This window comes from Callithrix jacchus, chromosome 10, assembly GCF_049354715.1.
Source record: "Callithrix jacchus isolate 240 chromosome 10, calJac240_pri, whole genome shotgun sequence".
Lineage (NCBI taxonomy): Eukaryota > Metazoa > Chordata > Mammalia > Primates > Cebidae > Callithrix > Callithrix jacchus.
Window position 1 is genome coordinate 59075761 of NC_133511.1, and position 22165 is coordinate 59097925.

At 37.1% G+C, this 22165-nt stretch overlaps 1 protein-coding gene across 4 annotated transcripts in view; it reads left to right on the forward strand.

The window, feature by feature from the left end:
• TENM4 (teneurin transmembrane protein 4) overlaps positions 1 to 22165 on the forward strand; it is a 3204727-nt gene that overhangs the window by 346661 nt on the left and 2835901 nt on the right. The gene's annotated exons all lie outside the window — the stretch shown is intronic.

A 22165-nucleotide genomic window follows, 5' to 3' on the forward strand; every position in this document is an offset into this window, starting at 1 on the left:
AAACTGATATGATAATTTCCAAATTCAGAGGCTTAACATAATAAACATTTTTTCCTTATCTAGTTGAAATTTTTTACAAAGCAATAGGGCTCGGCTTCATGAAATCATTCAGTAATCAAGATTGATGGCGGCTCTACTGTCCACCTTTGAAGATAAAAGCTTTGAAGGTTGACAGTGACATTGAATTTAGGCTATCAGAGACAAAGAGATGAGATCGAGAGGAAATCATGTGTGTTTCTTAAGCAACTAAGCCTGGAAGTAACACATATCACTTATACTCTTATGCTGCCGACAAGAAATTGTAATATTCATTTGATCCCACCTTGAGGGAAGAGGAGTCAGCTCTCATTTGGGCAGTTAAATCCCACAATATAGCCACACAATAGAAAAGTGGCATGAGTCTTTGGTCAGTTAGACATCTCTGTTCCAAAAACAATGAGGTTTATTGTCCGCTCAAGGCACTAATTTATATCATTTCATTCTTATAATAAACTTTAATATAGGAATAATAAATTTTACTTCCCCTATTTAATTAGAAATATTGTTGTAATAAAATGGAAAATATTGGGGTCAGAAATCTTTAACAATGGTTTTCTGATTTGCATTGTTTTCTTTTTGTCTTTAACACGTTAAGGGGAGTGTCAGTTTCAATGGTTTAAAGTAGTAGTGTTTAGGCATTTTTGTTAATGTATGGATAAAGAAAACCAGAGATATCTGTTTTCAGGAAGTTTATTCAAGTCCTGCATCTTCTTATTTATTACAGGAGCTAAGCCTTTCCATCTTGGAGTTCTATTGGCAAAAATTTCATTTTAGATCCCTGTGCATAGCTGAGATAGTCTGTACTTTGCAAAATATTACAAAAACTTGGAAATGGACTGGGTGTGGTGGCTCATGCCTGTAATCTTAGCCCTTTGGGAGGCTGAGGCAGGTCGATCACCTGAAGTCAGGGGTTTGTGACCAGCCTGGCCAACATGGTGAAACTCTGTCTCTACAAAAAAAAAAAAAAAAAAAAAAATCAAAAACACAAATATTAGCCAGGCGTGGTGGTACATGCCTGTAATCCCAGCTACTCAGGAGACTGAGACAGGAGATTCGCTTGAACCCGGGAGACAGAAGTTGCAATGAGCTGAGATTGCACCACTGTACTCCAGCCTGGGTGACAGAGTGAGACTGTCTCAAAAAATAAACAAACAAAAATAATTACACAATAATAGTTGATCATGCAAGTTATCTAACTGTATTTCCTATTGTAGCTCAGATTGCTTCCAATGTCCATGAATTGGACATGGGCATGTTCATATTGTACATGAACTCCAAAGAGAAACGACAAGTTTTTTTTCAGGCCCTTCACTTCCTAGCATGAGATTTTTCCTCAGGACTAGTGATATGTTGGCACTAATCAGCATGAACTCTACCCCCAAGACTTCTGATGAGTAATTCTGGTTCTTTCAGTCTTGAATAGGAAAGGGAAAGAGCAAGAGATAAATGGAGACAGAGATTCAAGTTTTATTCTACTCAGGCTCTCCTGTTCTTTGTAGTCACAAAGACCACTACTTGCACAAAGACTTGCCTCTTGGCATAAGCTTTCCCTACAGCCCTCACAAAGCTTCTTGTATGCATAGTACAGGGCTGCATTCTGATGTTCTATTAATACCACCGTACCTAATACAGTAAACACAGACACAGATATTCATTTTAGGGAAACTATGTAGTCACAATTTATATATTCATCTTCCCACTAATTTACTCTTTCATTCACTCATGCATTAACTAACTCATACACTCACTCACCCATATACTAAAAGGTTACCCTGTATAAGTCTCTATGTTGAGTATTTAGCAGAGAGTGATGATCAGAACAAAAGATAAATGGCACATTGACTAACAGTGTAATCAGCACCAGTTTCCTGGAAGAGATAACTTATGAACTGAGGAGCCCTGGCAAGCAAGGAGAGGGGCTGTATTTTAAGGTTAATAGAGCAACAACTATGGAGAAAGAGGAAGGTGAAACAGAAGGGTATACTCATTTAACTGAACAAGTTTTCAAAATGTAGAAGGAATTTTGGTTTTATCCTGACAGCAACTGGGGACAAGGAAAAATGTCAGTCTTTCCTTTTGGGTATCTATTAAAGTATATTGAAGGCATTTAGAAGGTTTTTCTATATTCAGGTTCAACTCACATATTAGATATATCTAGACTTGTGTATAAATGAGCAATCTATTAGAGGTAAATGGTTTAATGGAATCTCTCATACATTCATGACCAAGACTCATGAGTGTAGTATATCTAGTAGAAAATCATTAATTCCACTGTCACCAGAGCATTAATCATAATACATTCCTTTGTTAAATTCTGGTGTTCTTGAACATGTAATTTATAGGTCAAGTCCCATAAATGCTTGGTTCAGTATAACTGAGGCATTGCTGAAAGATGTATTGCTTATATCTGTAGTTCCCTAACAAGCTTAAACATGATGACTAGACATCTGTCATAATTCAAGTGGATTTCAACCCTAGCTGACTCTTACATAAACAGATAGCCACACAGTGGCAGACTTAGCTTTCTCTTTTTTATGTAACTAGCAGCTGGCCTTCAGGAATCTTTAAAAGACCAAACTTTGTGTAGCATGAAGAACTTTGGGATCAGGGTAAAATAAAGCAGAGCAGGGAAGAAACTAAGTGTAAAAGCACCAAGAACCCATGGCCTTAAAACCAGCCGAGGCTCTCAAACAGTATATGTTAATATAAGAGAAAGAGCTGCATACATACAATATTTTCTAAGTTTCCTAAGTCCTCTCACCTCACCTCAATCTTGACTTTAATCTGTGGTATGAAAGAAAGCTAAACAGTCCTACCTGAGATGCATTTGGAAGAAAAGAAATTCACATTTTATCTGTAGATAGGAGAAAATAATTTTATTTGAGAAAGAGTTAAGAAGAGGTAGAAAAAATATAATACAATATTGTATTAGTGCTCTAGGGCTGCCATAAAAAAGTACCACAAACAAGATGACTTAGAACAATAGTAATTTATTTCTGACAGCTCTGGGAGTTAGAAGTCTAAGATCAAAGTGTTCTTATGGTTGGCTCTTTTGGAGGGCTGCTAGGAAGAATCTATTTCCTATCTCTCCCCAGGCTTCTGTTGGTTTGCTGTCAATCTTTGGCATTTCTTGACTTGTTCAAGCACCACCACCATCTCTGCCTTTATCCTCACATGATGTTCTCCCTATGTCTATATTCAATTGTATACTAGTCATGTTGGATTAGGGCCCACCCTAATGAATTCATTTTTACTTAATTACATCTGTATAGACCCTATCAACTAATAAGTCACTTTCTGAGGTTCTGAGCATTGAAATTTCAAAATATCAATTTTGGAGAGACAGAATTCAATATATAACAAATATATGTAGAGAATCCTATATATTAACTCAATAGGCTAGGGTACAAAATGGTTTTGGAGTCAGAGCTTGTATTAGTCTGTTTTCATGCTGCTATAAATAAATATCTGAGACTGGGCAATTTACAAAGAAAGGAGGTTTAATTGACTCATGTAGGGAATGCATATTAAAGGATATGTACATGGCATTTGAGATTGGGGTATGGAAAAAATACTGAGGCACCATGTACGTTATTTGTGTGTGGGAATGAAACTCCTTGACCCTGAAAACGGGACAGGGAGTGGAGTGTGTGGTGGAATAAAGAACACTGAAAACAGCCTCCTGAGAATGCAGTCTGAGTGTGTACAAGGTCACAGGTGCCTCAGCAACCCACTTCAAATGACCATCTAGTGGATGGTGGTAGTTAATACAAGCCCTTTCAATAATACTTGGTGGAGGGAAGCTGGGGCACTCTCTCAGAAGAGCTACCCCAGCCAAGCTTAGCTGGAAATGTCTGAGTACTTACTTGCTCTTGGCATTCACTGCAAGCTATAAGCTCTGCAGACTCACAATTCTGCATGACTGAGGAGACCTTAGAAAACTTACAATTATTGCAGAAGGTGAAAGGGAAGCAAGGCATGTGTTGCATGGCGGCAGGCAAGAGAGAGAGAGAGAACAGGAGAACTGCCAAACACATTTGAAATATCAGATCTCATTGGAACTCACTAGCAGAAAAACAGCTTGGGGGAAACCGCCCCCATGATTCAGTCACCTCCCACCAGGTGCTTCCCTTGACACATGGATATTATAATTGAGATGACATTAGGGTGGGGACACAGAGTCAAACCATTTTAGAGCTAGATGATGGAGGGCCTTTGTATGCAATACAAAGAGTAAATGTGATCGCTCTTAAACTAGAGTGTGGTTTCCAGTGATACATGAAAAGGTTCTATGCTTAAACTAATTCTGGTTCCTAACCTTTATTAAGTGCATACCATTTGCTTAGTAACAGTGTTATATCTTTAATAAGCTGAATACTCAGGACAGCCCTATGAAGTAGATACTTTATCCCACTTCACAGCTGAAGTAGTAGAGGCAACTGGAGGTTTAGTAACTATCAGAGAAATTAGGCTAGTAAGGGACAGAGTCAGAATTTAATTCAGATAGCCGTATTTCAAAAACCCATGTTCTCACCTTCCATTGTGTATTGTCCTTAATATCCTGTTCTACCTCCCTTTCCTGCTGTTCGTTTCTCGAATTACCTTCTCTAAACCTTGGAGCCTTGGGGTTTAAATGAGCTCGTGGCAGACAAAGTGCTTAATCTAGTCTTAATGGATTGTTCATATTATTGACTCACATGAGAAGGGAAAGAAGAAGAAGAAAATGAAAGGCCAGTATATTTTAGGATCACAGGGACAAACCTTGGTGCAATGGGTAAATGTTTCATAGAAACTCGATCGAGTATAAGGAACATACTGATCGCAGCGGCTACACCCCATGACTCCTCAATAGATGAGTATAACGTGGAAAACTGATCAATCAGTGAAAAGGATATGCAGAAGATTCTCCCCTAGAATAAATGTCAAGGAAAACTTTCTTGCAAGTCTCTTATTTTGTGATATAAAAGTATATTCCCAGAGCAGATAGAAAAGGAAAACATTGATGTGGTCAACAAACATAAGATAAAAGCCCAACATCACTGATTATTAGAGAAATGCAAATCAAAACCAAGAGAATTGTCTCACGTCAGTCAGAATGGCGATTATTAAAACGTCAAGAAACAAAGGATGCTGGCAAGGTTGCAGAGAAATAAATGGTGAGAATGTAAATTAGTTCAACCATTGTGGAAGAAGGTATGACCATTCCTCAAAGATCTAGAACCAGAAATACCACTTGACCCAGCAACCCCATTACTGGGTATATACCCAAAAAATATAAATAATTCTACTACAAATATCCAGTAATGTGTATGTTCATTACAGCACTATTTACAATAGCCAAGACATGGAATCAGCTCCAATGCCCATAAATGATAGACTGGAAAAAGAAAATGTGGTGCATATACACCATTGAATACTATGCAGCTATAAAAAGGAGTGAGATCATGTCATTTGCAGGGACGTGGTTGGAGCTGGAAGCCATTATCTTCAGCAAACTAACACAGGAACAGAAAACTGAACACCTCATGCTCTCACTTATAAGTAGGAGCTAAACAATGAGAAAACATGGACACAGGGAGGGCAACAACACATGATGGGGCCTGAGGGTAAGTGGGGTTGGGGGAGAGAGAGCACAGGGAAAAATACCTAATGCATGCTGTGCTTAATACCTAGGTGATGGGTTGATAGGGGCAGCAAACCACCGTGGCACACGTTTACCTATTTAACAAACTTGCACATCCTGCACATGTTCGCAGAACTTAAAATTAAAAACAACAGCTACAAAAAGAGTTGAATATCTACCCTCATCCCATTATTCCCAAATCCTGATTAAGAAAAATAAATCCTTCACCTCCTTTATATGTAAAGGAATATGTTGATCTCTTTCCCTCGGGTCAGCATCTGAAGTGGTTTCTGGAACATGTCTTTCCAAACAATACCCCCAGCTCCTTCACCCGCCCCACAGTTGATGGATGAGCAGTGGCAGCAGTCTCTTTGAAACCCAGAAGTAAATATCATTTATGTTTTAAACTGATTGAATGATTGTTGCTAAACGTTCTCCAATGTTATTGATGAACAAGAATAACAAAAAGTGATGTGAAAATGTATCTGCCCACCTCATATTTCCCTTTTGTATGGAGAGAAGGTCAGGGTATTTTTGTTATTTTTTCCATAATGTTATTTTTTCCATAATGAGCTTTTCAATGAAGCTCCTTCCGTTGATATTTCCTGTGTCATGTGGGCTGCCTCCCTTTATAGGTACAACCCTAAACCCACAATTCTCAGATTAACGCCACCTCTTATTTACATCATGCTAATTACAATACTATTCCAATGGGCATGCTATAATAGTTAAATAAGCATGCAACGACCTGCTGTCCTTTCATCTTTCATATGTACAAAACCCTTAAAAGACACTTTCCCAAACAGCAGAATTTGACTTTCAGAAGCAGCACCTTAGCAAAAGCTTAGCCCTGATTTTATGGTGAGAACTCTCCTCTCTTTCCTAATCCTGTCAACCTCCACTCTGACGAGCATCTAGATTAATAGTTATTTAACTGCTGAACAATTATGACAGGTGATTAATTAATCTCAAGGAGCAGCCACTCACACTGCTATTAATCAGCCCATCACAGGACAGAAGGAGAAGAAAAGCAATCTGTATTTGTTACAAAACGGGCTAGGCAGGCATTACTCAGGCAATAAGAAAAGGTCATCGTAGAGCTGAAAGCAGGATGAGCAGGTTTTGTGAGATTGATGAGAGAGAATTATTTTCTGTATATATTATGGTGGGGGGAAATGTCTGTTCCACTCAGCCTGTTGAAAGAAACCTAATGCATGGAGAATGAATTTCTCCAGATGTGCAAAGTAGTTAAATCTTACACAACAGGTGAAAACTGAGATTTCTAAGTTGCAATGTAAGATGAGGTATTGACTATTGCCTCATCAATTCTGAAAATATTATAATGACTAGAATTGTTGCATTTGAAAATTAAATACTGAATTTAGGTGTTGTGATCCATGCCAGCAACTCACAAGTCAGCTTCTATTTTTCTTTACCCTCATTCGCTACAACCTACCCTCAACCAGCCCCTTTAACAACCCTGAACCTGCTCTGCTCTGTTGTTACTACCATCATTACAATTCCAGACCTCATCACTCGTTTGGATTACTGAAATAAGTTTTTCTTCACTATTTTTTGTGCACTCTACCTATTTAAAAAAATTGCACTTCCTGTACATGTTCCCAGAACTTAAAATTAGAAACAACAGCTACAAAAAGAGTTGAATATCTACTCTCATTCCATTATTCCCAAATCCTGATTAAGAAAAATAAATTCTTCACCTCCTTTAAAGGAATGTGTTGATCTCTTTCCCTCAGGTCAGCATCTGAAGTGGTTTCTGGAACATGTCTTGGTGTTTTGATTTGTGTTTTCCCCTAAAATTAAGACTGTATAGTAGTGTCTTTCTGATTAAACCCATAATGAAGAACCTGTCAAAGTTCTTGGAATGGCTTGTAATTAAGAACATTGCTGTGAAATTAGATGACTTGACTTGAATCCTAGTTCTATTTCTTACTAGCTGTTTGATCTTGGGCAAGTCCTCACCTTCAGCATATTATAAAAATAGGAATAATAAGTCTACCTCCCTCAGAAGAAGCATGTGGATTTTAAATGTATTAATACACATAAAGTGCTTAGAATCATCTCTGGAAATCAATATATCCTTGATAAATATTAGCTGTTATTATTTATAGGCATATAGCTAGTCCCATTTTTCTAATAAATCAAGTGAATTCTCACCCTCACCCTTCTGATTCCTGGAAGAAAACTCTCATATGCAAGTCCACTCCTCTCACCCATTTAAGTCATGAACAGACTATTATCGTCAATGTTCAGCTTTAGAATTTCATTGACCTTCTCTAAGACACCTTTTCTGACTCTGCCTTGCCCTCTGGAAATGAACTCCCTCACCAGTCTGACTCCTTCTTGTGTCCCACTGTTAGCTTTCTTTCAATCACCTGTAATACCTGATTGCATCTAACATCCCTGCTACTAGAAATCAAATTCTACGGGGTAAGGAATGTTTATTTACATCTACATTGACAAGCACAATGCCTCACATGAAGCAGGAATTTAACCAATGTTTTTTGAATGAATGAATGAATTAGTGAACAAATGAATGAATATTCAGCAAGTGGAGATAATGGCCTCATCAGATAAAATATCCAGTGAAATAATCCTTGACAAACTGAAGATAAAACAGAAAGTTGATGCACTGACTGCTCCACAGGCTTAAATGGGCATTAACTCTCTGGGGCATTGCTGTAATTGGACCTTGGAGAGAGTAGTCTGGATTGGAATAATTAGTGACTCGAGGCAAACCTTTTGAATCACACTGTCTATTAAAATTACCATCATGTGGGGAAAGCGATTTTAAAAAATAAAACTAAATAGATGAGGTTTCCTCCTAGCAAATTGTCAGACGATGTTGCTGATTGCCAGATTGCCTCTTCATGAGGCTTTTCTGCAGCACCAGGGAATTACCAATGATCTATAGCAGGAGTGTCTTAAGTTTTTCATTTAACCTAACTAAAGTACAGAGTCTGCTCTGTAGAAATATGTCATTAAAAAAATATTTGAGTCCCAGTCTTCTCTCCCCATTTTGAGAAGCCCCTCCTCAGTTGATAGAAACACCTGTGTTGGGGAAGGAACTTGTACTCCTTATTTTTCATATTAATCATAATTTATACAGCAAACACTTGGGGTGTCACAAGCACAAGCTTATGACTTCAGGTGGGCAATAAACAGCAGGGGCAGATGAACTTTATACAAAAAAGATGCTATTTTCACGTGGTTCAATTTACCCCTCCCTGTGTGGATGGGTTTAACTACACCAGAATCGATTTTTGCAAAGCACCTGAGGAGGTACTTAAACTTAATTGTACTCTGTGCTCATTACTGTAGTAGTTAATCAGGTGCAAACTAGGGCAAAGGCCTTTGGGTTTGCTCCCACTGGGAAGATTCTGTCCTAAAGTGTTCCCAGGCTGAATCCTATTTCTGACTATACAAAATATTAAAAATTAATAGCAAAAATACGCCTTTATTGTTAATAGTAATGATCCTACAGAAATAGCCAAAACACTTTATTGAAGATCTCATGTAAACCACTAAATCAAAACAGTAAGAAAAGTAATAAGAGAGAATGAATAGGGAAAAAAGGACAAAAATATCTGAAATAAGTATAAGAAATTTCTCATAGCATGCTAGGAGGTCATGACATATTCTTCCTGCTCAGCCCCTGCTACAAAGTATGGAAAGAAGATTGGTTTTGGTGTCTGCAGATACAATTTCAGTTTAGTTTCACTAGTTTTGTAACCCTGGGTTAATAACTTAGCTTCTCTGTGCATCAGATACCTTTCTATAAAATGAGTATAACAAAGCTCACCCCACAAGGGCTATCACACACCTCAGATGAGATCATATGAAACTTGTACTGTAAATCTTCTGAGTATTATTCTCATCTCCTGTTTAGATTTGGCAGAGCTGATTTGGACCTAGTTGCATTTGTCATACTAAGAATTGAGTTCAGCTTTTTCACTGTGGGTTTTAAAGAACATAGAATCTAGATGAATAATTGCCTTTGCAATACTTCAAACACAGTTAAACCCAATGGTCTGGAGGAATTTTTTTTCCTTCATAGTTTTTATTATGATTATACTTAAGTTCTGGGGTACATGTGCAGAACATGTAGGTTTGTTACATACACATACCATGGTGGTTTGCTGCACCTATCAACCAGTCATCTACATTAGGTATTTCTCCTAGTGTTATCCCTCCTCTAACCCCGTCCACCCCCCAACAGACCCCAGTGTGTGATGTTCCTCTGTTCCCCTCCCTGTGTCCATGTGTTCTCATTGTTTAACTCCCACTATGAGTGAAAACCTGTGATGTTTGGTTTTCTGTTCCTGTGTTAGTTTGCTGAGAATGATGGTTTCCAGCTTCATCCATGTCCTGCAAAGAACATGAACTCATCCTTTTTTATGGCTGCATAGCATTCTATGGTGTACATGTGCTACATTTTTTTATCCAGACTCTCATTGATGGGGATTTGGGTTGGTTCCAAGTCTTTGCTATTGTGAACAGTGCCAAAATAAACATACATATGTGTGTGTGTGTCTTTATAGTAGAATGATGTATAATCCTTTGGGGATATACCACTAATGGAATTGCTGTGTCAAATGGTATTTCTGGTTCTAGATCCTTATGTTTGATTTTTATGTTGCCTGTTCACTTTTATAATAGTTTCTTTTGCTGTGCAGAAGCTCTTTAGTTTAATGAGATCCCATTTGTCAATCTCGGCTTTTGTTGCCATTGCTTTTGGTGTTTGAGTCATGAAGTCTTTGCTCGTGCCTATGTCCTAAATGGTATTGTTTGGGTTTTCTTCTAGGGTTTTTATGGTTTTAGGTCTTACATTTAAGTCTTTAATTCATCTTGAGTTAATTTTTGTAGAAGGTGTAAGGAGGCTGTCTAGTTTCAGTTTTCTGCATACGGCTAGCCACTTTTCCCAACACCATTTATTAAACAGGGAATCCTTTCCCCATTGCTTGTTTTTGTCAGGTTTGTCAAATATCAGATGGTTGCCTTCATAGTTTTATTAGAAAATAACTAGTACTCCCAACCACACCAACCAGCAGTAACAATCAGACCACTTGAGATTGCCAGTCATTACCTGTCCTCCATTTCTCCCTCTCCCCCATGTATAAGTCACCCCTAATAAATGTTGCTCTGAAACCAAAAAAGTAGTATTTAAAAATTACTCTGTGTTAGGTACCTTTACATATGCAACTTAACTGTTATAACAACCATGTGACTTAGGTACTATTGAAACTATTTATAAAGAAACAGTTAAAGAAAGTGACAGTCCAAAGTCACAAAAGTAGCACATGGTGATCCAGAATGTAACTGCAGAACTTATTAACATGAAGATGCATTAGCTTTCAACAATACTGTTTGAAGGAAAACCTAATACAGTTGTTAATCAAAGGGTATCAGAAGGAAATAATTACGGAAAATAAAACACACTTGAATAGAAAAAAAAATTGAGCTATCTAGAAATGGAATAATTGGATTTCAAAGTAAGCCATTGGCTGTACTTGAGATAGTACCAGTATTGAGTGTGTATTCCACCTTTGGCCTGCCCTGTGGAAGGGATATTGATATTCCTATTTTACAACTGGATAAACAGATACCCAGAGGATTAGCGAAATTTCTTTGGCACTCATCCAGTAAATGATGGCACAGAGTGTTATACTCAAAGCTGTCTGTATTGGAGGCCATGTGTCTATTCACTACAATAAGCTGCATGTTGTTAGAAAAATGAGAGCCTCAATTTACTCCCAATTTTCCTAATTTGAGGTAGTTTATATTTTTTCAATGGGAGATCAGACAAATGGAATCTGATAAAATGATCCGTGATCTCACTCAGAATCATACCACACATGGTAAGAACAAAAGAAAGATTCGTGTTCTTAAGTCATGAATTCATGGAGGCAGCAGCTGAATGCAGTTGAGGATGCAACACCTTGATGTGGGATAAACCTATTTGACAATTGGCAGGTTTGTCTGATTCTTGGCACTGATGCAGTATGAACAGGTGTGAAGTAAAGAACTCCAACTTTATCTTAAATTTCTAACCTCAAACATTCACAGCTTCCCTACTGCTATGAAATCTTCCTACTTCTCTTCCACTTACACTCCCAGCCAGGTGCCAGGGTCTATAATGATCAACTGCTAGCAACTAAGATTTCTAAGTACCGCTTAATGGGCTATGAAAAGGCAATTAGAACTCAAGGTTTCAGCCCTTTTTATGTCATAGAACCCTTTGTCAATCTTGAGATGCCCATGAACCCTTTCTCAGAAAAATATTTGTAAATATCTTCAAATGAATAAAATAAAATAATCAATCGATGACATTCAAATATATTTGTCTAAATATTTTACAAAGATATTAATAACATATGTTCTCATTTTTCATTAAATAGCAGAATATGGCAGCAGATCCATACCAAAATTTTAAAATAGTGATGATTGTAAATGTATCAGTATATCTGCAATATCTCTAATGTGATATGAAAATACCTGCAATATTTCTGTTAGTAACAAAGTCACTGGTACTATGAAAATTATTATTACTTGTATTGTCTGTATTTATAATTGAAGGAAGTGCTAAATTTTAGTTGGTACTAGTGAAAATACAAATGTAAATTTTTTTTTTCTGTGACAGTTTACAAACACTGAATTCTAACCACAGACTCCCCAGGGCAGGGGTCTAAAAATCTCTGAAGTCTTTCCTATTTGCTTGGAAGGTATTTCATATACATTATCTCTAATCCTTATATTATAAAGATAGGATTAAATAAACTTCATTTTTCAGATTAAGATGTTGCATCTGAGTAATAAAGTTAGTTGCATTTGTGATGAGGCTGACATTCCAACTAAACATCATCCCATCCCACTCTACTTTTCACTCTACCATCAAGCCCTACCCTGTCCCCAAATGACTCACTCACCTCACATCATTCCATGTTATGTGAGTCCTTTTATGCCTAAAATCCTTTGGCAATAATATTAGGAACACCTGAGATTTCACTTAGAAGGCAGTCTCACAAGCCCAATGAAGACCGTATTGTATCTGGATTCACAACAAAGGAAAGACTTGAGTGAAGAAGGCTTCATGACCGAAAGATGCAAACCCTCTAGAGAAAGTTGGTGTGGGAGGGCTATCAGCTACCTACTACTCACAGAAATGACAGAGTGAGTTTGCCACAGAAGAAAGAACCCAGTCCACCAGCATTACAATATAATCTGGAGAAGTCTTGTTGAGAAGGGAAAACAGTATCAAAAAATTATGTGAGCCAGATGCAGTGCCTTACTCCTGTAAGTCTAGCATTTTGGGAGGCCACAGTGGGCTGATCACATGAGCCTAGGAGTTGGAAGCCAGCCTGGGAAATGTGGCAAAACCCCATCTCTACAAAAAATAAAAAGAGGCAGGCATGATGGTGCACACCTGTAGTTCTAGCTACTCGGCGGGGGGAGGGGGGCTGAGGTGGGAGGATTGCTTGATACATGAAGGTGGACATTGCAGTGTGCAGAGATCAAACCACTGCACTCTAGCCAAGGTGACAGAATGAGACACTGTCTCAAAAAATATATATAACAATACTGAGAAAAAGTAGTAATAAGGATTTCTTTTCTCATCATTATTTGAAAATAAGCTTTAAAAACTGCAATAGTACCAGAAGATGTTATATGCAAATACTCTGACCCTACAGGATGGTTGGCTCAGCAAAGAGATATGCTGGTTCTGGGGTCAGACCTTCCACGAATCCCAGCTTTTTCACATACTAGTTGTATTACCTTAGACAGATTGTTTAATCATTGACCACAGTTTTCGCACCAGGAAAATGAGGATACTAAGAGTTCTCATGATACCAGTGATGGTGTGCATGTGCGTATGTGTGTGAATTAAATAAGTTAATTAAATATGTTAATACATATATTTCTATGTCTCAGTTCCTTCACCTTTAAAATGATCCTTATTTATATGTACCTTGTAGAATTGTCATAAAGATTATATAATTATAACACCCTTAGGACAGTGCCTGATTTATAAAAAGAACACTATGTTCTTGATGTATTTTTTAAAGTATAGACTTAAATTGGCTGTGTGATCTTGATCTTGAACATGTAAGTCATATTCTCTGAGCCCTGGTTTTCTTATTTGCAAAGTAGGAATGATGCTTTTTACTTCATCTTGATGCTGGCATTAAAAACTGTAAGACCAGTAATTCCAGCTACTTGGGAGGCTGAGGAAGGAGAATTGCTTGAACCCGGAAGGCAGAGGCAGTGAGCTGAGATCGTACCCATTGCCCTCCAGCCTAGGTGGCAGAGCAAGTCTGTCTAAATAAAATAAAAAAAATAATTAAATTAAAATAAAATAACTATATTTGAACCCATGTTTCCTACTCGAAAACTTGAACCCTTGATATGACATCATTTTGCAAACATCCCTAAGCCAATCAACCAGAAGCTGCCATTTCAGCTGCATGTTTTATATCATAGGTGCATATTACATCATAACTGCAGCTGATTATTCTGGATGATGACCCTTATCAAAACCTCTGATGACAGTTCCCATTATTTCAAATAATCCTATACTTTGAAGAGTTATTCCAGTCTCTGGAAATATTCATCCAGTGTATTCTGTGTTTGCTATGTATTTTTCCCTAAAAGGCCTAAAGTTTTTCCATAATACGTTAGTTAGCTTTGTCTGTGAGCCTGAGCACCTGGTCAGTATCAACCTTCTGCTGACCTGATGGCATCCCATATGAGTGCATCTTTAACCATTATTGTATTTAACCCTCAGCAATTAGAATTAAAGGGAAAACGAAAAACCACAAAGTCTTAAATAACAAGTACCTTCTTAAGGGCATTTATTTTATTGTGTATAAAAACATATACTTCAGTGTGTCAAAATGTAAGTACATTTAATTCTTAGATAGACAGGTGATGGCTATCTAACCAGTTCATTTGTTATTGGAATTGATATTAACATTTTTAAAAACAATTTTCCCCTCAGTACATGATTCTTTTGCTTTAAAATATTGCTTATATTATGTATTTTCCTTTGCAGAATTTGCAATTTTCATGATTTTTATTCAAAGCCACTGTAGCTGTCACTCTCCATGGGGTGGGATCCAACAATCTGACCCACATAAAGAACAGAAAATTGGTACTAGTTGGTCAACATCCAAATAGCTGAAAAGCTTGCTTTAGTTTCCTTTTTGACGTGAAACTCAATTCATCCTTCAGAATGCCATTATGCCTATCTAAAATGCAAGCAAAAAGAGAAAAAAGTAAAACAAACTCAAAACAACTTCTCCAATTCCTTTTCATTCAAAGTCCTTGATGTGACATTAAAAAATCTTTCGAATTAGGCCAGAGTTTTCTTTCTGCTTTCGTCTTTCACTCTGCCCCTCTGCACCTGAGCGTCACTACCCAGTTATTTTTTTCTCATGCCATCTTTCTTAACGGTTTTATTTTCCATGTCTACAATGCCCATTTCCTTATGTGGCCCAACACCCCAGACCTAGTAAACACCACTGGTCTTTTACCACTGGCCAGATGTCTCTTTTTTTCTCTGAAACTCATATTTCTCTCCCCATCATGGCCTGTCTACTTCCTGTGTCATTAGAAAACTTTTTGGTATATGAATTTTCTATTTTCATGAGCTGCTTCAAGATCATGACTGCATTACTATTATTTTTTTAGCCAAGAGAATTCCTGGACTATAGTGAATACCGAATGAAAAGATAGATGGATGGATAAATAAATGAATGAAGAATGAATGAGTAAATGAATGAATGAACAAATAGGTGAATAAACAAATGCACGTCTCTTTTGTAAGACCTAGTTGAAATATAATCCTGTGAAACCTTTCTCAATTTCTCCAAATAGATTTGTCACTGCCCCTAGACTCTGTAAGTCTATATACTATGGAAAAATCAAGTTAAAATGTGAATTTTTCACGTTTATTATGCATAGCAAGCTGTGAATTTCTCTAACATGATAATGCCGTATTCATCTATTCAATCCCATGTCTCCACAAGACTACTTCATCCTAGGTACATAGTATGGTTTTTAATAAATGACTAAATGAGTTAGGTCTTACTAATTTTTATGTCCATGTGACATAAATATTATTCTCCTCCTTTGAAGATGGATCTTAAAATAGCCCCACAGGAGGAGGACAATTTATTTTTTTCATATCAGATGCTATCAAGTGAATCATACTCCAGTTTTGTTTTTTGCTAGTAAACTCTTCAGAAGTAGAGTGTACTGGTTCTTAATAGCTATGCATTCTAAAAACAAACACATACAATTCTCTTCAATAGGACAAACAATAAGTTGAGCAGTTATTAAATTGCATTCAGTGAGAAATCTCAACAGGTAACCAATTAGCACCACCACAATAACATGTTTACCTTTGAAACTTCCAGTTGGGAATGGTTCCTCTCACATCTCAGCAGGATATAGATTTGTGCTTGAGTACAGCTTCAATGTGACATGAAGAAACTTAGAAAATTGTTTATTCACATTAAGTTCAAAATTCTTATAACACCAATGAAGTAGGAAGGCCAGAACCTGTTGGATATGCTTGTCAGAGAGTGGGGAGTTAGACTGGATGATCTTCAAGGTGTACCCGTCCGTGCTCTAATTCCCTGAGTGTCCACCTGCTTTGTGATTGCCCAGCTTCTGGCTTATTCCCTCCAGTGCTAGTGAATGACTGTCAGAGAAGCTATTTCATTTTCAAAAAGCTTTGATCATGAAAAGCCCTTCCTTATAGAGAATTTAATTTTTTCTCAATTGTTCTTATTATTATTCCTCACTTCCATAATATGTAACATTGCATAGAAGCAGGAATTAATGCTCAACTAAGCCAAGTACCTGGGTTGAATCCCTGAAACATTTATCTAAATTATTTTTTCTTTATTCTTCTCGCTTTTTATCAAGGCTTGGAAATTTAACCTTAATTGTCTGTTGCATCAACCCCTTTTAACGTATCTACACTCTTACTCATTACTTGGCAAACTCACACATTACATATTTGGTGCAAAACCCAGAACTTACCAATACATACATTGTTGTTATGATTACTATTAACCACATCGTATAATAATAGTTGTATTATAACATAATAATATCATACTAATTATTTTATTATTGATAATAATTATAATCACCATTGTTTGCATACTAATCCCATGGTCAAAAATAAACACAAATAGCTGCTTTATCTGTAGCCTTAATCCTATGAAAAAATAGTGTTTTTTCTTTTGTGTAATACATAACATTTTATGGTATAACTTCATATATTATTCTGTAAACTCAATAGGTTATTGTCTGTAGGAGTGAAGAGATGGTAACAAGTTTGAGCTAATTATAAGATATAATTATCGAGACAGTAATTAATTAGATGTGGAGTATGAAAAAGCAAGAAACACTCAGGTTATTTCCAGAGGCACTTGGGTGGGTTGTAGAGTCATTTGTGGAAAATAAGATGATTAAAGAATGGGGAAGAAAATGAGTTAAGTGTTGTGTAATTGAACTAGAAGTAAAGCATCCATGTAGAGAAGAGCAGTTGGAAATATGGATGAGGGGTATCAGAAAGAGGCCTATCTTTGTGGTGTGAATTCGGAATTAATAAGGATAAACATGAACAGGACTATGAATGAAGTCAGAGGAATGAACAAGACTTTGCAACAAGCATACAGTAAGAAATAAAAGGTTTCCTGAGAAATCAAGTCTTGTGATACAGGGAAAAAAAAAAAAGCAATCTCTAAAAGAGTATACAAACAGCCAATTATCAGAAACCTTCTCTTCTAGTAAAATCATTTCCCTTAATGAGTGACCCACATATGCCCACACAAAAGAAGGCACTATCATTCCCCAATATTAATTCATCCTATTCTCTATATGCCTGAGATTATCTTTCTACTCTTTTCTGCCTATTTAAATTATGTTCACTCTTCAAGATTCAGCTCAGGCTCTGTGAACTGTGCTACTTCTCGCTATTAGCCCTTATTGATCACTGGCTTCCCTCAACAGCTTCTACAGCACATTTACTGTCTGGATTGTAAAATTTGGTACCCATAGCTCCTCTTCCTTAACTACTTTAATCTTGTTTCCCAACTATGGTGGGATGTCATGTCTTTGATTTCTCTCTCTGTTCTACTGTGATGCAGGCACATCCTAGTAATTAAATATACATATGACTGACAAGGGTGGGATGAAGGAGGAAAGAGGAGAAATGCTGGCAGAAGATATTTATCGATTGATTCTCTACCATAAAGAAAACAGGGTAGCATATGAATTAACCAAAAGAATCACATAGTACCTGTGTTCGATATTTCATAATAGCTGAACTGAGCAATCATGAAATCAATTTATTTTATGTGTATCCCCTGTGATGCAATATGACAAGGTAATAATTTATTGATCTGTGGATTAAAGGTACTCAAAAATGCTTGCATGATGATATAAGCTATTTCAGCTACTAAAATCCTATGCCTGAGATATGACAAGCCTCGTTCAGCATTTTTGGTCCTAGAGGTTGTTGCATACCTGGCAATGAAATGCTCATTTTCTAATAAAATTCTCCTCCTATAATCATTTAAGAGCATAAGACCATGACTCAACTCTGTCACTGTCTCTCTCAGTGTGGTCAGAATGCATTTCAATGATACAACTGAGAGTAAGAAATAGCGTTTTCTAGCTTCCAAGTTGTTTTCCTTAATAGCTTTTTAAACACAGCATGTGCAATGTTTTATTCATCTAAAGTCAGCAGTCACGTCTCCCCTGACATTGTATCCACACTTCTGTTCAAGAAAAGTCCCAGAGAAGGGATTTCTGGCAAGACGGTAGCATGTGCCCTCACAGAGTTTTATCTGCCAGCTAGTTTACCATGACCAGTAGACGTATCACCTCCTCACATAACTGACCATGTTCGTTTAACTCTTCAAGATGTCTTGTCTTTTATTTACTCCTTTATTTCTTAAGAATAGTTTCCTGTGACCAAATAACCAAGAAATATTTTTTTCTCTCGTTTTGCTGATAGAAAACCCATCCTCCTCTTCCTTCCCTGTGGTCCTATCAACCAAACCTACAAGTTTCTTCCCAACTAGGGCTCTAGCTCTGATTGCTCTAGAGATTCAAACCAATTTATCTGCTGAGTGTTTTCTTTAGGGCATCCTCTTGATACGAGGATGTCTGGAGTCCTGAATCTGTCCTCCTGTATCTGTCTTCTCAGTTGGTGATTCATGAAGCTACTGAAGTTAAAATCTTTAGAGACCATCTTGATTCTTTTTCCTCTTTTTGATTCACTGTCTTTCTCTTGCATTTTAATTATTCACATGGTCTTGTAAATACCCATTTGACTTCCTTCCATAGCCTTCGTCCTATTAATAATATCAGTACCTTTACTCAGCCTCATCATCTCTTCATTTGAATACTATGATAGCTGCTGCACTGATCTTTTGTTGTAGCCAGATGCAGAGAAAGATGTTTCTTGTTCTCTCAGGCCCAGAGCCGAAGGCTAAAGGCATTCCATTTTACAAAGTCAAAAAATCACCTGTAATCGAGGCCGTCTACCAATTCCAGCTTTTTGCAAGATGCAAGAACAGAACCAGTTCTATTACAAAACACTGCCATTTTCTCTTCTAAATTGTAAGAAAAGAACTGTGATGGGAGATAGGTTAGAAGAGGGAGTTGTCGATCTTTTTCAAAATGCACTCTTCCTCATAAAAGGCTTTGTGATGTGGTCTCAAAAGAATAAGCCAGGAGACTGAAGATGTCCACAAAGAGCACACTGATATAGTTCCAGGACAGGGGCTTGCTTCATGTTTTTGCTAATCTGAGGTGGGTATCTGTGCGTATGCAGTGGATGATGAGCATACAAAACTGGAATGATGCAGCAGGGAAAGAAGAAGCCTCAGTAGAGCCTGCTGAGCTCCACCATTTGACCTAACAAAGACAAAGAAATGAGTTTCTCTTGATTCTCTTGCGTCAAGTAGATACCAGGTATGTTGCCTGGGCTGAGGCATCCTCAGCAGCAAGGGCCTGTAGGATAGAGGCTGTTGGGGACACTGGAATATGAGAAGTGCATCTCTTATGCCATGTAGCTACACATTGGTGAGACTTTTCAGGCTCTTTCAAAAGTCTTACACATGCATTCCTCAGGAGAGCCAAAACTATTTACTTATCACCCAAAAGATAAGAATATTTGTTAGTTTTATCAGAGAACCACAGACAACAAACCAAGAAAGGGTGCTTCTACATCACCTAATTAAGTGGGAGAAATGAACTCTTTTCAGTTTCTTTAGTGAAATATACCACTGCAGCTGTAGGAGGGGTATCCTGGGGCTGGATAGTGCCCACCCCACAACACAGTTGTCATCTCCTCTGTGAATCCTTTCCTCCCATGGTTCCTAAAGCCCCTCATCCAAGCCACTTTGGCCTTCTCTAGGCATATTACTTTTCAGTTATCTGCTTATATGTGTCCCTTTGATGAAACCGAAAGCAATAATGATTTGTTTTTAAATTTAAGAATCTAGCCAAATACATAACATTAAATAGGTGTTGGTAAGTTTCCTAGGACAGATTACTAACAGACAAATGCTCTTAGCCCAACATAAAGCCTCTTTGTTGGGGTAAATTGAGAATGAGATTGTAAATTGTTTTGAATACCAGAATGATGTTAAAGTTTTAAAATGATGTTCAAATAATGCAGTCCGCAGATGAAATGAAAGGGAACTAATACTTCTGAATATCCACTATAATTTCCCACATTTTACGGGGCTCTTTTTTATTGCTATTGTTTTTTAAAAATTATCAGTCTCTCAGAGAATTGTAAATTTATTATTGAACTGGCCTTATGTTCTTATAAAACAAATAGAGGCCTTAGAAAGATTTTTTAAAAAATGGGCTTCAAAGACCTGATCCACAAAATTCCAGCTGTGCAACATTGGGCTAACTTAAACTTCCTGAGTCTCAATTGTCCTTCGTTAAGTAAAATGATAAAACATGACTCTTTCAGCAGAGCTGTAAGAATAACAAACGTTTATACATTACCTGGCATCTAGTCAATGCTCAATAAATGACAGTCATTGGTAAAAGTAGTAGAGATAAGTATCTAGTTGATCTAAATTAGGCTAACATATTGTAGAAGTGTTGAGATTTACAAAGTTATTCTCTCATAAAGGGCAAAGGGGATAAATAGACAACTCACATTTTTAAAAATCCAATTGAAAAATCAACGCTACTTGTTTTCAAATTAATGAAAAATTAATGAACTTTCAATTCTCACATATCAATGTAGACACTGTTTTAAAAATTTATAATTCTCAATGTTGATAAGTTTGGGGAAGATAGGAATTCATACTCCAAGGAGATTGCAATGATACAACCTCCATGGATAATTAATTAATAAAAAATATTCATACTTTTGAATAGATTTAGATATACTAAATTCTACTTATAAATATTACCATAAGTAAAGAATGGGTGACCTATACAGAATTAAGAATGTGAATAGTCACAGTGACATTACAAGAGAGAAAAAAAGTCAAATAAACCCACGTCTTCAGAAATAAGAAATTATTCAATGTATCCTAATGCATTCATATAAAGTAGTTCACAAAAATAAAAATTATGTATTAGAGGAATATTTAAGGTCAGGAAAATGACTATGTATTCTTGTTTAAGAAGACTCTTTTGTAACTTCAATTGTGTAAAAAAGGTGTCTCTATGAATAGAAAAAGACGGGATCAGGCACAGTGGCTCACGCCTATAATCCCAGCACTTTGGGAGGCTGAGGCAGGTGGATCACGAGGTCAAGAGATCGAGACCATCCTGGTCAACAAGGTGAAACTCTGTCTCTACTAAAAATACAAAAATTAGCTGGGCATGGTGGCATGCACCTGTAGTCCCAGCTACTTGGGAGGATGAGGCAGGAGAATTGCCTGAACCCAGGAGGCAGAGGTTGCAGTGAGCTGAGTTCACACCATTGCACTCTAGCCTGGGTAACAAGAGCAAAACTCTGTCTCGAAAAAAAAGAAAAAAGAAAAAGACTGAAGGAAAACCGTCAGTATCTGTTACCATGATGTGGTGTGGAATTGCTTTCAGACACCTCAGGATGTTAGCAGGAGTGGCATGGGCCCTGGCTCTGCTCTGGTTGTTGAAGTGATCATTGTTCTCCACTCAGAAACACCAATTGTTAGATTAGTAGGTTCTAAAATCTGCTGTGCAAGTGAATCCCACTGAGAAAGTTTTTAATGAAAACTACTTACAGACTCTAGTCCTAGATCTCCTAATCCAATCTCAAGAATTGAGAGCTGAAAATATGTCTTTTAAAAGTATACATTGTCTTAAAATTTTCAAAAAGGGATAGGTAAAATGAGAAAACAATAACCACTTATCCTCACTGCCCTCCTCATTCCATCACTCCCTCTCCCTGTTATAGCTATTAGTCTCAGTTCAACTCTATCATATACAAATTAAACTATATAT